The 15144-nt window shown below is 37.5% G+C and overlaps 1 non-coding gene across 1 annotated transcript; it reads right to left on the bottom strand.

The window, feature by feature from the left end:
* Positions 1 to 12970: 12970 nt before the first annotated feature.
* On the bottom strand, positions 12971 to 13077 carry LOC146937087 (small nucleolar RNA R71). Its single transcript, XR_015033801.1, has one exon. It is a non-coding gene; the product is annotated as a small nucleolar RNA R71 (small nucleolar RNA).
* Positions 13078 to 15144: the final 2067 nt, after the last annotated feature.

Consider the following 15144-nt stretch of genomic DNA (forward strand, 5'->3'; position numbering starts at 1 on the left):
GAGCTGAATCAATTTCAAAGAAATGATGTGTGGGATCTGGTACCCAAACCTCAGCACAAGAACATTATTGGAACAAAATGGGTATTCAGAAACAAGCTGAATGAGCAAGGAGAAGTAACAAGAAACAAAGCCATACTTGTTGCATAAGGGTATAGTCAACAAGAAGGCATTGATTACACTGAAACATTTGCTCCAGTTGCAATATTGGAAGCAATCAAGTTACTTCTTTCCCATGCAGTTAATCATGGCATAATATTATATCAGATGGATGTCAAGAGTGCTTTTCTTAATGGTGTCATTGAAGAAGAAATTTATGTTAAGCAACCTCCTGGATTTGAGGATATCAAATATCCTGACCATGTTTTTAAACTGAAGAAATCACTATATGGCTTGAAACAAGCTCCCAGAGCTTGGTATGATAGGCTAAGTAATTTCTTAATCAAAAATGATTTTAAAAGAGGAAAGGTTGATACAACACTCTTCAGAAGGACCCTTGGGAAAGATATTCTTGTTGTGCAAATATATGTTGATGATATAATATTTGGTTCTACTGATGCATCTCTTTGCAAGGAAATTTCTAAGTTAATGCAGGATGAATTTGAAATGAGCATGATGGGAGAGCTGAAGTTCTTCCTAGGCATTCAAATTAATCAATGCAAAGATGGAGTTTATGTTCATCAATCAAAGTATACAAAGGAGCTTCTAAAGAAGTTCAAGCTTGAAAATTGTAAAGTGATGAACACTCCAATGCACCCTACGTGCACCTTAAGCAAAGAAGATGAAGGAGCTAAAGTAGATCAGAAGCTGTACAGAGGTATGATTGGTTCTTTGTTATACCTCACTGCATCTAGGCCAGATATTTTATTCAGTGTATGCTTGTGTGCAAGATTCTAATCAGATCCTAGAGAATCTCATATGACTGCTGTCAAGAGAATCTTTAGGTATTTGAATGGAACAACTAATCTTGGACTCCTCTATAGGAAATCCTTAGATTATAAGCTAATTGGATTCTGTGATGCAGATTATGCTGGTGATAGGATTGAATGAAAGTCAACCAGTGGCAATTGTCAATTTCTGGGTTATAATCTTATATCCTGGGCTAGCAAAAGACAAACAACTATTGCTATGTCTACAGCAGAAGCAGAATACATTTCAGCTGCAAGTTGTTGTACACAACTACTTTGGATAAAACATCAGTTGGAAGACTATCAGATAATTGCCAACAGTATTCCCATTTATTGTGATAATACTGCTGCTATTTGTTTGTCTAAAAATCCAATTTTGCATTCAAGAGCTAAGCACATTGAAATCAAACACCATTTTATCAGAGACTATGTTCAAAAAGGAATTTTAGATATACAATTCATTGATACTGAAAATCAATGGGCTGATATATTTACTAAGCCTTTAACTGTTGAAAGATTTGATTTTATAAAGAAAAATTTGAACATGCACTTGGTGTCTGATTAAATGTTTGCTTGCTCCTGAATAGGATTTTAGGTTCTGAAGTTAGTTCAGAAGCAGTAGTTCATCAGAAGCTCTTTATTGAGGTTCTGAGGAAAACTCGCTTCTGATGATGACGTCAGCATCTGAAGTCCAGAAGCTGGATTTTATGCTTCTGAATATTGGAGTTAGTGGAAACGTTGGGAGTTACTTTTTATGGTAACTTCTGGCCCACTAACTTGGTAGTTACTCTGAGAACTTCTGACGTGGCCTATATGTATTGGTGTATAACTTAAAAGGGAAATGATGACTTAATAGCTTTAAAAGTACTTTTCACGTGCCCCCAATTTTGTCATTAATGTTATTTTTGTTTGTCTCTTTTGAATTGCAATCGTTTTTACTCTTAACACTTTGTCAACTCACACACTACTCACTCACAACAAACACATTTTCTCTTAAACCTATTGCGAAGTAAGCGCATTCTCTCAACTCTAGAACCCTAAAATCATCATCTTCTTCAATCATCATCAAATGGCATCATCAAGCTTGCAACGAGAAGTTTTAGAATCTACTGCACGAATGGTCCCTGAATATGACTACAGAGGAAGAAGCATGAAATTTGAAGAATGGGATTTAAAGGTTCAGATAGAGAATCCAGTGGATTTTGAATCACTAGCTTTTCATAAGTGTTGGATCAGAAGCTACTATGAAGAGCAAGGACTTCTGAAATACTTCAAGATGTTGAATGGACCAACATACGAAGCATTGGTTAGGCACTTCTGGGTAAGAGCAAAAGTTTATAACAAAGCTGCATCCCTAGCCGAATAAAGTCAAATGGTTTTGATTTATCCAGAACTGGAGGGGAAGACAAGAGAAGAAATGGGACTTGAGCCTTTTACCGGTGATGAAATCAGGTCCAGTATATATGGAATTCCAGTAAGGATTACTGAATGGCAGATAGAAGTTGTACTTGGTATTGAAGCTTCTGAAAAATATTCTGGAATTGATCTTTCAAATGCTGCTGAAGAACGCATTTGGAAAGAAAGAGCTAATTTGGTTATATACAATTCTAGGAAGGAAGGGAAATATGCTAAATTGGGCATGGAAACTAAGATGCTTCTGAAGATTCAGAATGAGAACTTACTACCATGTGGTGGATGTGAAAAACCCCAATTTGGCACAGAAAGTCTTTCTCCAGCACTTCATCAAGAAGGAAAAGGTGAACGTGCCAAAATACATGTTCAAGTACTCTTATCAGAGATATTCTACCAAGGAGATGTCTTGGACAGTCTAAGCAGTGCTCAAGCCTTCACTGATAAGATGATTGACACTAAGACTGGGAAGTTCATCAATGCTCATACACTCTTGAATATGAAGCTAATCAGTGAGGTCACCAAACTTCAAACTGATTTGAGTGAATCCCATGTCAGGTCTGATCTTATGAGGGATTTTCCACCCATCTGCAAAAAGGATCCTATTGATGTGCAGATGTACTACATCAAGGATCACTATGAGGCAACCAACAAGGTCATCAGGTTGGATGAGGTACCTGAGGAGATGTATGGTGGTGCAGTGCCTCTGGCAAAAGGCAGAAGATCAAAAAGAAAAATGACTGCAGAAGAGTATATGGAAGTTGAAATATCTGCTAAGAAGGCAAAACCTGCTTCTGACAAGCTTAAAATTGGTGGTTCTGCAATACCATCAATTCGAGCGTAGTTCTGAGTATTGGTATTGCTCCTGAACAGCCTGCTATACCAAAAAGGAAGAGGAAGCCAGCCTTGAGGAGGACCAAGGATTTTCCTCATGTTACCAAGATAGCTGAAGCTGCTTCTGATTTGGGCTTGAAGGACTTACAAGGGAAGAAGGCAGAAGCTGAAAAAGTTTTGGAAATTGCATCTGAGCTACAAGAGTCTGTAGCTTCAGAAGCTAAGCAACTGATGCTGATGGCGAGTGAGTCTGCTAAGAAGGATTCTGATCCTGAACCAGAAGAGGTAGTCAATATATCATCAGATTCCACATCCTCATCATCATCAGATTCTGATGATGATATACCCATAGCTCAACTTCTTCGAAAACCAGTAAAAAGCCATTCAACATCAACCAAAACCAACAAAAAGCCCTCTCAGTGAAGCACTTATGAACCAGTTGGTCATATAATCAATTAGAAGTTGGCTGAAATGGCTGAGCAGAGAGACAGAGTCATTGATACTATTCTTCGCCATAACCTTCAACCTCTTAACATTCAACCACTCAACATGATTCCTCCAGAAAACGTTGAACCCAACTCAGAAAAACCTCTGAGACAACTCCAGAAGCAGCTGCTTCTGAAAAAGTTGTTTCAGAAAGCCCCCATCAACAACCACCTGAACCACACAAACCCACATCACCCCCAGAACAACAATCACCATTAGCTGACATTGACCCCCAACTCCACATTCAAACACCAACTTCATCACAACAACCACCAACCGAAACTGAAACTGACTCTCACATTAACCAACAACCAGAGCAAACTTTACCCAAACCAACTCCCATGGATATTGACAATCCTCAAGTCAATGTCCAAGCCTCAACCTCAACTTCACAAATTGCTTATGACCAGCCATCATTCTCAACTCCATCTCAACAAATCACCATTCCAGAATCCAGCCCTGTTCAAGACCTTAGTCTTAGTGATTCTGAACTTGAAACCCTTGAACAACCACCCCTGGACATCCTAGAATCTGAACATATTGATGTAGAACTACTCAAAATCCTCTCTGAAATGCATGATCTGGTGGATCAAAGAAGGACAATTGATCTCACCAATGCATATGAAGAAGCATGGGCATCACTTCAGAAGAGAGCTACTGAGTTGATAGAAGCTGTAAAGGACAAGTGCATCAGAATCAAGGGAACTTCTGTCAGAAGATTAATGGAGAATCTAAAGCAAAGACTCAGAGTTAGAAGTCCTAGACTGCTTCTGGCAAACAAGTCATTCTTCTCAGAAATGGACTACTTGACCAGAGACGCAAGGATGTTCAAGCTTCTGAGGAAGAAGATGGCAAAGCAACAGCAAGAAGCTAAGGCAAGGGAATTGGCTCTTCTTCAGAAGCAACAACTTCTTGAAGATCAGTTGAAGAAGCAAGCTGAAGAAATGGAGAAGATGAGGAAACAACTACAAACCAAACCTTAGTTGCACACCTTAGTGTTTATTTTTTGTTTGTTGTTTGTTTTAATCCTTTTCTATTTCCTGCTTCTGAATACTTCTTGTCTTTGCGTTTCTTACTGCTTCTGAATACTTAATGGTTTTGACTAACGATGCCTGAATTTTTTTTATTTTTATTATTCATTGCTCTGATTTACTAATTTATTTTTGCTTTGATTATATTTTTGATAAGACTATAGGCTCTGAGTTTACTTAATATATTATACTCTCTTCTTGTTTGAGTTTTTCTCAAATCTTTTGTCCTTTATGTTTATTTGTTATTTTTAATAATGACAAAAGGGGGAGTATATGTGATAGTATTTAAAGGCTCTGAGCCCTATTAATGATATTTGAAAATTATTTTGAAAAACTTCTATCACTTTTACCTTAAAGGTACAAGCTATGAACGAAAGAAGGAGTATCAAATTTCAAATAAAATTAATTGAACCATTCTTCTTATCTATAAGTTAATTCTTTCAATTTTTAAAGCTCTGATATTTTTATTACGCGCTAAAATGAATTTAATTAACCGGGATAGAACTTAGGGGGAGCTTATAAACCTCACCTTAAAGACTATCAGACTCAGGGGGAGTTTGAGCTTACAAACCTCAGATTCTGAGCTTACAAACCTCATAACCCCAAAGTCAACTTGTTAATTAGATTAACAACAATTGATCAATTTTAAATACTATTGTTTGTCATCATCAAAAAGGGGGAGATTGTTGGAACAAAATGTGTTTAACAATGAACCTTAAAGAGTTTTGATGATAACAAGGTGTTAAAAATTGTAAATTGGACTAGCTAATATTTGTTCAAGTGTACAGGACCATAATTAAAAAGTTACATCAATTATTGGTTCTGAATGAGCAAATAAAGAGCAAAAGGAATCAACAAATTTGAAGCTTAGACGCTCCTGAAGGCAACTTGCTCCTGAAGAAAAAAAGCGCTCCTGAAGTAAAGCCGCTCCTGAAGTTAGAATAGTGCTCCTGAAGACAAGAGGTCCTGATGACATGCTGTCATTACGTAATTTTTAGGACTTATTGTGACATTTTGATAGAGTTCTCATGCAATTTATACTGTTCTGGAGTGCAAAAAGCTTAAATATTGAAGTCTGTTCGAAGGAAATCGCGCCACGCCAATTTCAAGCCGTGCTGCGATTTTTGAAGCAAAATTACATCCTCCTTGTTTGAGGGAAATCGCGGCACGCCTATATACATGGCGCGGCGCGATTTTGACGGGTCAGGCCCATGACTTCTATAAATACTGCACTCAATTTGAAGAACAAGGGTTACGATTTTGGAGAGCAAAGTGCGATTTTGAGACATCGGAGACGGCTAGAAGGGCGATTTCTTAAACCTTTTACCAATTCATGTATGTTTTACTTCAATCATTGATTATGTTATTTGTAAACTAGATTATGAGTAGCTAAATCTCTTAGAGATTAGATCCGAGATGAATCTTTGTAACCCTAATTGACACATGTTGCTGTGAAACTCTATTTTGTCTATGAATTCAATTCTAGTTTATTCAATTCAATTGTTCTTAATGCTTTTTATATCTTGATCACATATAACTTGATTTTGTAAGAACGAATGACCACTGACCATGGCTTTTGACTTAGACCTAATTGAATTGTTCTAATAAACAGGGTTAGTCTAGGAATAGATAATCGTTTGTTAGTGATAATAGGTTAACGTTCGGTAAAACCTTCAAGAATTATTAGACCACCCAAGGGATTGGGGGTTGTAGTTTGAGAAGAGGGTTCTAATTCAAGGGATTGATTAGAACTATTTTGTTAATCATCGTAAATTAGAAGAGGGTTCATAACAAAGAGGTGCAGTAGACCAATTAGGGGAACTTAGAGGATTCGACGGATCTGATCTCATCTTTCTCTCATATTTTCTTAATCAAATCTAATTTCTTTTATTTGATTTCATAAAATCAAACCAAATCTTCTGCCTAGTGGCAAACTAAAAATAAACTTTACACATCCTAATTATATAACGAAATTGAATTATTGAAGTTAAAAACAGTCCTCGTGGGATCGATATTTTTACTACTTCGATAGTATTTGGTGCACTTGCCAAACGTCTATCAAGTTTTTGGCGCCTGATGACATCCTGTCATTACGTAATATTAGGGACTTATTGTAACATTTTGATAGAGTTCTCATGCAATTTATACTGTTCTGGAGTGCAAAAAGCTTAAAATTTGAAGTCTGTTCGAAGGAAATCGCGCCACGCCAATTTCAAGCCGTGCTGCGATTTTTAAAGCAAAATTACACACTTCCTGTAAAGAGGAAATCGCGGCACGCCATTATACAAGGCGCAGCGCGATTTTGATGGGTCAGGCCCATGACTTCTATAAATACTGCACTCAATCTGAAGAACAAGGGTTACGATTTTGGAGAGCAAAGTGCGATTTTGAGACATCAGAGACGGCTAGAAGGGCGATTTCTTCATCCTTTTACCAATTCATGTATGTTTTAATTATTTCATTGATTATGCTATTTGTAAACTCGATTATGAGTAGCTAAATCTCTCAGAGATTAGGTCAGAGATGAATCTATGTAACCCTAATTGATACATGTTGCTGTGAAACTCTATTACTTATTAATGATATTCTAGTTTTCATTCAATTCAATTGTTCTTAATGCTTTTTATATCCTGATCAAATATAAACATGATTTTGTGAGAACGAATGACTACTGACCATAGCTTTCGACTTATACCTAATTGAATTGTTCTAATAAACATGGTTAGTCTAGGAATGGATAATCGTTTGTTAGTGATATTAGGTTAACGTGCTTAAACCTTTGATGATTATTAGACCACCTAAGGAATTAGGGGCTGTAGTTTAAAAAGAGGGTCCTAACTCAAGGGATTGATTAGGGCTAATTTGTTAACTATCGTGAAACTAGAGAATCATTAGTAATAATAGGTGCAGTAACCAATTAGGGGAAACATAGAGGATTCGACAGACCTGATCTCATCTCTCTCTCCATATTTTCTTAATCAACTTTATTTCTGTTTCTTGATTTAATTAAAATCAAACCAAATCTACTGCCTAGTGGCAAAACAAAATAAATTTTATACATCCTAATTATATAACGAAATTGAATTATTGAAGTTAAAAACAGTCCTCGTGGGATCGATATTTTTACTACTTCGATAGTATTTGGTGCACTTGCCAAACGTCTATCAAGTTTTTGGCGCCGCTGCCGGGGACTGTTGATTTATTTCAACAAGGCAATTACGTTATTATTTAGGATTTCTGTCATTTATATTTTTGTATATATATTTATAAAAAAAAAATATTATGCTCTTTGTTTTCTTCTCATTGTACTGTGCTACTGAAAAGTTTATCCAAGTTTTGCAGCTATGATAGACAGGGTACTCCTCTATGACACAGAAGAGATTGCTAAGTTGCGGTATGAAAAATATATGCTATCTTTTAAGATCAAAATTTTGGACAACAAAATCTCGAGTTGTGGTCATTATGAGGCGAATCAACCAGGTAGTGATGGTGAAGGGAAGAAAGAGGTGATCAACATCGACTACAATACTCAACTTCAGAATATTTTAGATGATTTCTTGGTGTCAAATCAAGTTTTATTTGAAAAGTTTGATGTTCAGTGTGGTGATCTTGTTGAGAAAGCACATGAGTCTCAGAGGAAGCTGGTTCAGATGGAGATTGAGTGTCACAAGGTTGTGGTGGAAGAAAATCCAAAAGTGAGGAGTGCTGACATTTTCCCGAAGTCTGAACAAACAGGGGTTGAGGAAATCACTCGCGTGCAGATGGTTGCTTGTCCTTCTCTAAGATGGGAGAGCTTAAATTCCAAAGGTTTAACTGTGAGTGCATGGGAGCATCTACTTCTTTGCTACAAATTCATGGAATTCCTGCCAAACAAGAGGAAGAAGAAGGATGATGTGTTCTTTCTGACATATTTGCCACCCTAACAGTGGTTGAAGCGTCAAGCTCAATGACGTAAAAGAAAGCGCTTGGTGGGAGGCAACCCACTATTTATTTTTCAGGTATGATTTTATTGCTTTCAAATACAAAAACACAAAAATATTTTTCTTTTCTTTTTAATATGAGGCAGGAAAGTTTTAAAAAAAAATTGTTCAAGTATACCTCCTACCAAGAAAATCATGCAAGGTACTGATGTCTTGCATGATTCTCTCCTCAAAAGTTTTTCAGAAATTAAAGGAACTCAGGCATTTTTCAAGAAAACAAAAATTTTGGCCTGAGGAAGCAAAACATGCTCCCTGTTTGACCGAAATCGCGCCGCGCCTGTATATGGCCGCAGCGCGATTTTCACAAGCAAAGAACCAAACTCCCTGTTTTGAGGAAATCGCGGCACGCCTGATATTAGCCGCGGTGCGATTTTTCTCCTCAGCCTATAAAAACCTCACTATTCATCATCATTTTCATTCCATTTTTCCTACTTTTCTCTACCAAAAATTTCCCTAGACTTCCCATTCATGAATTTTTCCCATCTTAATCTACCTTATCACTTCCTAAACATCATCAAACCACAATCCAATCACAAATTCATCAATCCAAACCATTATCATTCACAATCCATCACAATCCATCATAATTTTCCCAAACTTCACAAAACTTCCTTTTCACCATCTTCCTTAACCACAAATGGCCTCCAATCCACGAAACACCCGCTCAAAGAAAGTCACCAACCCCAAGCCATCCACAAGCAAAGCTAAACACCCTCGTACCGCATCCGAACCACCCGAAAACGCCATTCATTTTATCAATGACCAAGCCCAAGAGTTCCACAAAGCCATGAAAAGTTTTGAAGTTGTGGGGGAGAGGAAGTTTGAATTCACAAAGTTTGTGAATTATCCGTTCTTTGAGGCTGAGTTACGAAGGAGAGGGTGGACGAAGTTGAATGAGATGTTCGATGAAGCGAACAACAAAACCGTGATTGTCGAATTCTTTGCAAATGCACGGGTTTCCGATACACCCTTTCAATCTTTTGTTTGGGGCAAGATCATTGATTTCAGCCCTGAAGCCCTTAATGCATTGCTGAATGTTCAACCGCCGGAGGAGTGTTGGGTTGAGAAACTGAGGAGGGAAATCACTGACGATTTCAATGCCACCAAGCAAGATCAAGGGGATGGCATCTTTGAAGGATTGAGGACACCGGGGGCTGGACACTCGGATGATGATGTGAACATGAGCTGATCTACTGATGGATTAGCATTTTCTGCTTTGTATTTTATTTTCAGTCATTTTTCTTTTGATGTACTTTCTTTATTTTCTTTTCTTTTTATGTCGAAGTCCATTGAACTTATTTCCCTATTGTAATTGCTCCTGCACTTGTTTATTATTAATGAATTTGTTTTGTTTCATGTGACCTATTCCAGTTTAGTAACAGTTGTTTGATGAAACGATATTCCAAAAGTTCTAAAGGAGGGGTGACTTGATTTAAAGGCGAAGAGTACGGTGTTGCTAGGTAGTCACATACTCCCATAAATCTCAGCCATAAGGTTCATTGCCAAATTTATTTTTCAATTTACTTATATTTAGATTAGTTTCCATGCAACTACATTTCTAGAACTTGCATTGTTTCTCTATTATTGATTGGTCTTTGTCAATTACACACTGAGGCAAAAGTGCTTGGTCCTGTGAGCCTTTTTGAAGCCTACCCTGTTTTAATTTGTTGAATTTATCCTTTCTTAACCAATTGTGAGCCGGTAGGATTAGAACTTTTTGTTCGGTGACAAACTACATTACAAGCCTAGAGACTTTAGGACTTGTCCCTTAATGAATTTCTGAGTTAAGGCATTGTAGAATGTTGCTAAAGATTAAGTTTGGGGTTGCCATTGGAATTTGCAACCAACTAAGTTTGGGGTGGGGGTACTAGAGAATTAGAGAACAAAAATGAAAGAAATATGAAATTGTCATGCAAAATACACACAAAAATGGTGTATCAAAAAAAAAAAAGAAACAGAGAAATTGAATGATGAAAAAGGGACAAAACATTGAAAATCCGAGTAACTTCAAACTCGATTGTCCCTAAATGTTAAAAATGTTCTCTAGTACCTTTGCATTGATTGTTATTCCACAAGGTGAATGATTGAAGGATTGAATTTTGTGCTTTAATTTCCGTAAGAATGCCTAACTCAAATTTTGTGTAGCCTACTTATCCAAATATATCCCACCTTTCACCTAAGCCCCGTTATAACCCTAAAGACCTCAAAAGTGTGTAATGATATTGACTTTGATTGATGTTTAGAAACTTTTCAAGCGTATGGTAATATGTAGACCTGCATGTCGACTGGTAGAACCCTATTTCATATTGATGCGTGGAGTTGTGAATTGGTGGATGCGAACAAGTCAAACTAGCTCATCTTTAGCTAGAAGGAGAATGAACTTTTGGGTACTATCGTTTTGTCAGGTAACTGTTATTTTACTGTCGTTTGTCACTGTTGCAAGCAAATTCCTTGAGGACAAGGAATGGTTTAAGTTTGGGGTTGTGATGACATCCTGTCATTACGTAATATTAGGGACTTATTGTGACATTTTGATAGAGTTCTCATGCAATTTATACTGTTCTGGAGTGCAAAAAGCTTAAAATTTGAAGTCTGTTCGAAGGAAATCGCGCCACACCAATTTCAAGCCGTGCTGCGATTTTTGAAGCAAAATTACACACTTCCTGTAAAGAGGAAATCGCGGCACGCCATTATACAAGGCGCGGCGCGATTTTGATGGGTCAGGCCCATGACTTCTATAAATACTGCACTCAATCTGAAGAACAAGGGTTACGATTTTGGAGAGCAAAGTGCGATTTTGAGACATCGGAGACGGCTAGAAGGGCGATTTCTTAAACCTTTTACCAATTCATGTATGTTTTACTTCAATCATTGATTATGTTATTTGTAAACTAGATTATGAGTAGCTAAATCTCTTAGAGATTAGATCCGAGATGAATCTTTGTAACCCTAATTGACACATGTTGCTGTGAAACTCTATTTTGTCTATGAATTCAATTCTAGTTTATTCAATTCAATTGTTCTTAATGCTTTTTATATCTTGATCACATATAACTTGATTTTGTAAGAACGAATGACCACTGACCATGGCTTTTGACTTAGACCTAATTGAATTGTTCTAATAAACAGGGTTAGTCTAGGAATAGATAATCGTTTGTTAGTGATAATAGGTTAACGTTCGGTAAAACCTTCAAGAATTATTAGACCACCCAAGGGATTGGGGGTTGTAGTTTGAGAAGAGGGTTCTAATTCAAGGGATTGATTAGAACTATTTTGTTAATCATCGTAAATTAGAAGAGGGTTCATAACAAAGAGGTGCAGTAGACCAATTAGGGGAACTTAGAGGATTCGACGGATCTGATCTCATCTTTCTCTCATATTTTCTTAATCAAATCTAATTTCTTTTATTTGATTTCATAAAATCAAACCAAATCTTCTGCCTAGTGGCAAACTAAAAATAAACTTTACACATCCTAATTATATAACGAAATTGAATTATTGAAGTTAAAAACAGTCCTCGTGGGATCGATATTTTTACTACTTCGATAGTATTTGGTGCACTTGCCAAACGTCTATCAAGTTTTTGGCGCCTGATGACATCCTGTCATTACGTAATATTAGGGACTTATTGTGACATTTTGATAGAGTTCTCATGCAATTTATACTGTTCTGGAGTGCAAAAAGCTTAAAATTTGAAGTCTGTTCGAAGGAAATCGCGCCACGCCAATTTCAAGCCGTGCTGCGATTTTTAAAGCAAAATTACACACTTCCTGTAAAGAGGAAATCGCGGCACGCCATTATACAAGGCGCGGCGCGATTTTGATGGGTCAGGCCCATGACTTCTATAAATACTGCACTCAATCTGAAGAACAAGGGTTACGATTTTGGAGAGCAAAGTGCGATTTTGAGACATCAGAGACGGCTAGAAGGGCGATTTCTTCATCCTTTTACCAATTCATGTATGTTTTAATTATTTCATTGATTATGCTATTTGTAAACTCGATTATGAGTAGCTAAATCTCTCAGAGATTAGGTCAGAGATGAATCTAAGACAACTGTCCTCAACGGTTTGAGGGACAAGTAATTCGATGGGACTGAAGCTATGAGTCCTCATGAACACTTGAGCCGCTTTGCTGAAACCTGCGAGTTTTGTGTGCAACCAGCCACCGTGACGGAAGCACAAAAGAAACTAAGGCTATTTCCTTTCACCTTGACGGGAAGAGCAAAAGATTGGTTGCTAACAATACCAAACGGGACTGTCCAAACATGGGAAGAGTTAGAGCTGAAGTTCTTGGAGAAATATTTCCCTATATCTAAGTATTGGGACAAGAAGATGGAGATCTCTAATTTCAAGCAAGGAGAAGGTGAATCATTGTATGATGCTTGAGAGCGATTCAATTTGCTTCTTAAGAGGTGCCCTAATCATGAGTTCACCGACAAACAATACCTCCAAATCTTCACTGAGGGGGTAACACCAAACACTAGAATGTTCTTAGATGCTTTCGCGGGAGGTAGTCTCAAGAGCAAAACTGATCATGAAGTCCAAGCTTTAATTGAGAACATGGCTGGAAATGAGTATCGTGCTGAAGCTAAAAAGAAAGAAAGAGGAGTGTTTGGGGTGAGTGAACAAACTGCTATCCTTGCTAACCAAGCAGCTATGAACAAACAAATCGAAGCTCTAACTAAGGAGTTTCAAGGCTTCACTTTGGCTCATAAGCAACAACAAGTGGCTGCAATCAAGTGTGACTTATGTGGTGAAGAACATCCCAACGGTGAATGTGTTCCAGAAGGATCAAGTGAAGAAGCTAACTTCATGGGAGGTTATCAAAGGCAGAATCAATACTACAATTCAGGCATCAATAAGCATCCAAATCTAAGCTACTCAAATAACAATGCTTTGAATTCTCAGATGCTCACTCCTCCTCAACAACAACAAAGGAAGCCATCAGCTCTTGAGGAAACTATGATGAACTTCATGAAGATGACTCAAGGCAACTTTGAAGAGATGAAGAAGAGTCAAGAAGCTGAAAGAAAGAACAATGAAGCTTCTAGGAAGATGCTTGAAACTCAACTGGGGCAATTAGCTAAGCAATTGGCTGAACAAAACAAAGGCGGATTTTCAGGTAACACTAAAGACAACCCTAAGAATGAGTCTTGTAATGCTATTGAATTGAGGAGCAAAAAGGTTTTGACACCTTTAGTTCCAAAAGCTCCAAAGAAGGTTGATGATGTAGTTGAGGTGGAGGAGAATGGTGTAGTTGAAAAAAATGATGAGGGTGAAGTTGAAAAAGAAGATGATCATGGAGTAGTTGAAAAAGAAAGGAAGAAAAAAATAGAGGGAGAGAAAAATGAGAAGTTAATTGGTGAAGATTCAATCTTGAGGAAGACGAAGAGTCAAATATTGAAGGATGGAGACAAACCACAGGTTATTCCATCATATGTGAAGCTTCCATACCCTCACCTTTCAAAGAAGAAAGAAAAGGATGAAGGTCAATTCAAGAAGTTCATGCAACTTTTCTCACAACTTCAGGTGAATATTCCTTTCGGTGAAGCTCTTGATCAAATGCCGTTATATGCTAAGTTCATGAAAGACTTGTTGACTAAACGAAGGAAGCCTAAGGATGATGAGAACATTGCACTTTTTGAAAATTGTAGTGCTATTCTTCAAAAGAAGCTGCCACCTAAGCTGAAGGATCCTGGTGCTTTTACTATCCCTTGTTCAATTGGACCGGTAGACATTGGAAGAGCTTTATGTGACTTGGGAGGAAGTATCAACCTGATGCCTCTTTCAATGATGAAGAAGCTTAAGTGTGGGGAACCAAAACCAACAAGAATGACCATTACTTTAGCTGATCGGTCAATCTCTTATCCTTTCGGTGTACTTGAAGATGTGCTAGTCAAGGTTAATGACTTGGTGTTCCCAGCAGATTTTGTGGTCTTAGATATGGCTGAAGATGAAGACATGCCACTCATTCTAGGAAGACCTTTCCTTGCAACTGGCCGTGCTTTGATTGACATTGAGAAAGGAGAGCTAATGTTGAGATTCCATAAGGAGCAAGTAGTGTTTAATATATTTGAGGCCATGAAGCACAAAGATGAAAATCCCAAGTGTTATCGGACTGACATTGTTGAAGAAATAGTTAAAGATGACTCTTGTGAACATCAACCAACACACCCTCTTGAACGTGCAATTGTGAATTCTATAGCATGATGTGGAGATGATGAAGATCTTGAAGTAAGTGATTGTGTGAAGCAACTAGAAGCAAGCAAGCAAGAGTTGGGTCCGGTAAAAATAGAAGAATTAATGGGTAAGTACTCTATGGATGCTCCTATTTTGAGTGGAGAAGGAGAGAAAAATCCAGAATTAAAAGAACTCCCTTCTCACTTGAAATATGTTTTTCTCACTAAGGATGCCTCTAAACCAGTAATCATCAGCAATACCTTGACACCTTTGGAAGAAGAAAAATTAATGAGGGTGTTAAGAGACAATCAAGGAGC

Source organism: Medicago sativa, chromosome 3, assembly GCF_051527215.1.
Source record: "Medicago sativa cultivar Bolivia chromosome 3, Bolivia_mono, whole genome shotgun sequence".
Classification (NCBI taxonomy): domain Eukaryota; kingdom Viridiplantae; phylum Streptophyta; class Magnoliopsida; order Fabales; family Fabaceae; genus Medicago; species Medicago sativa.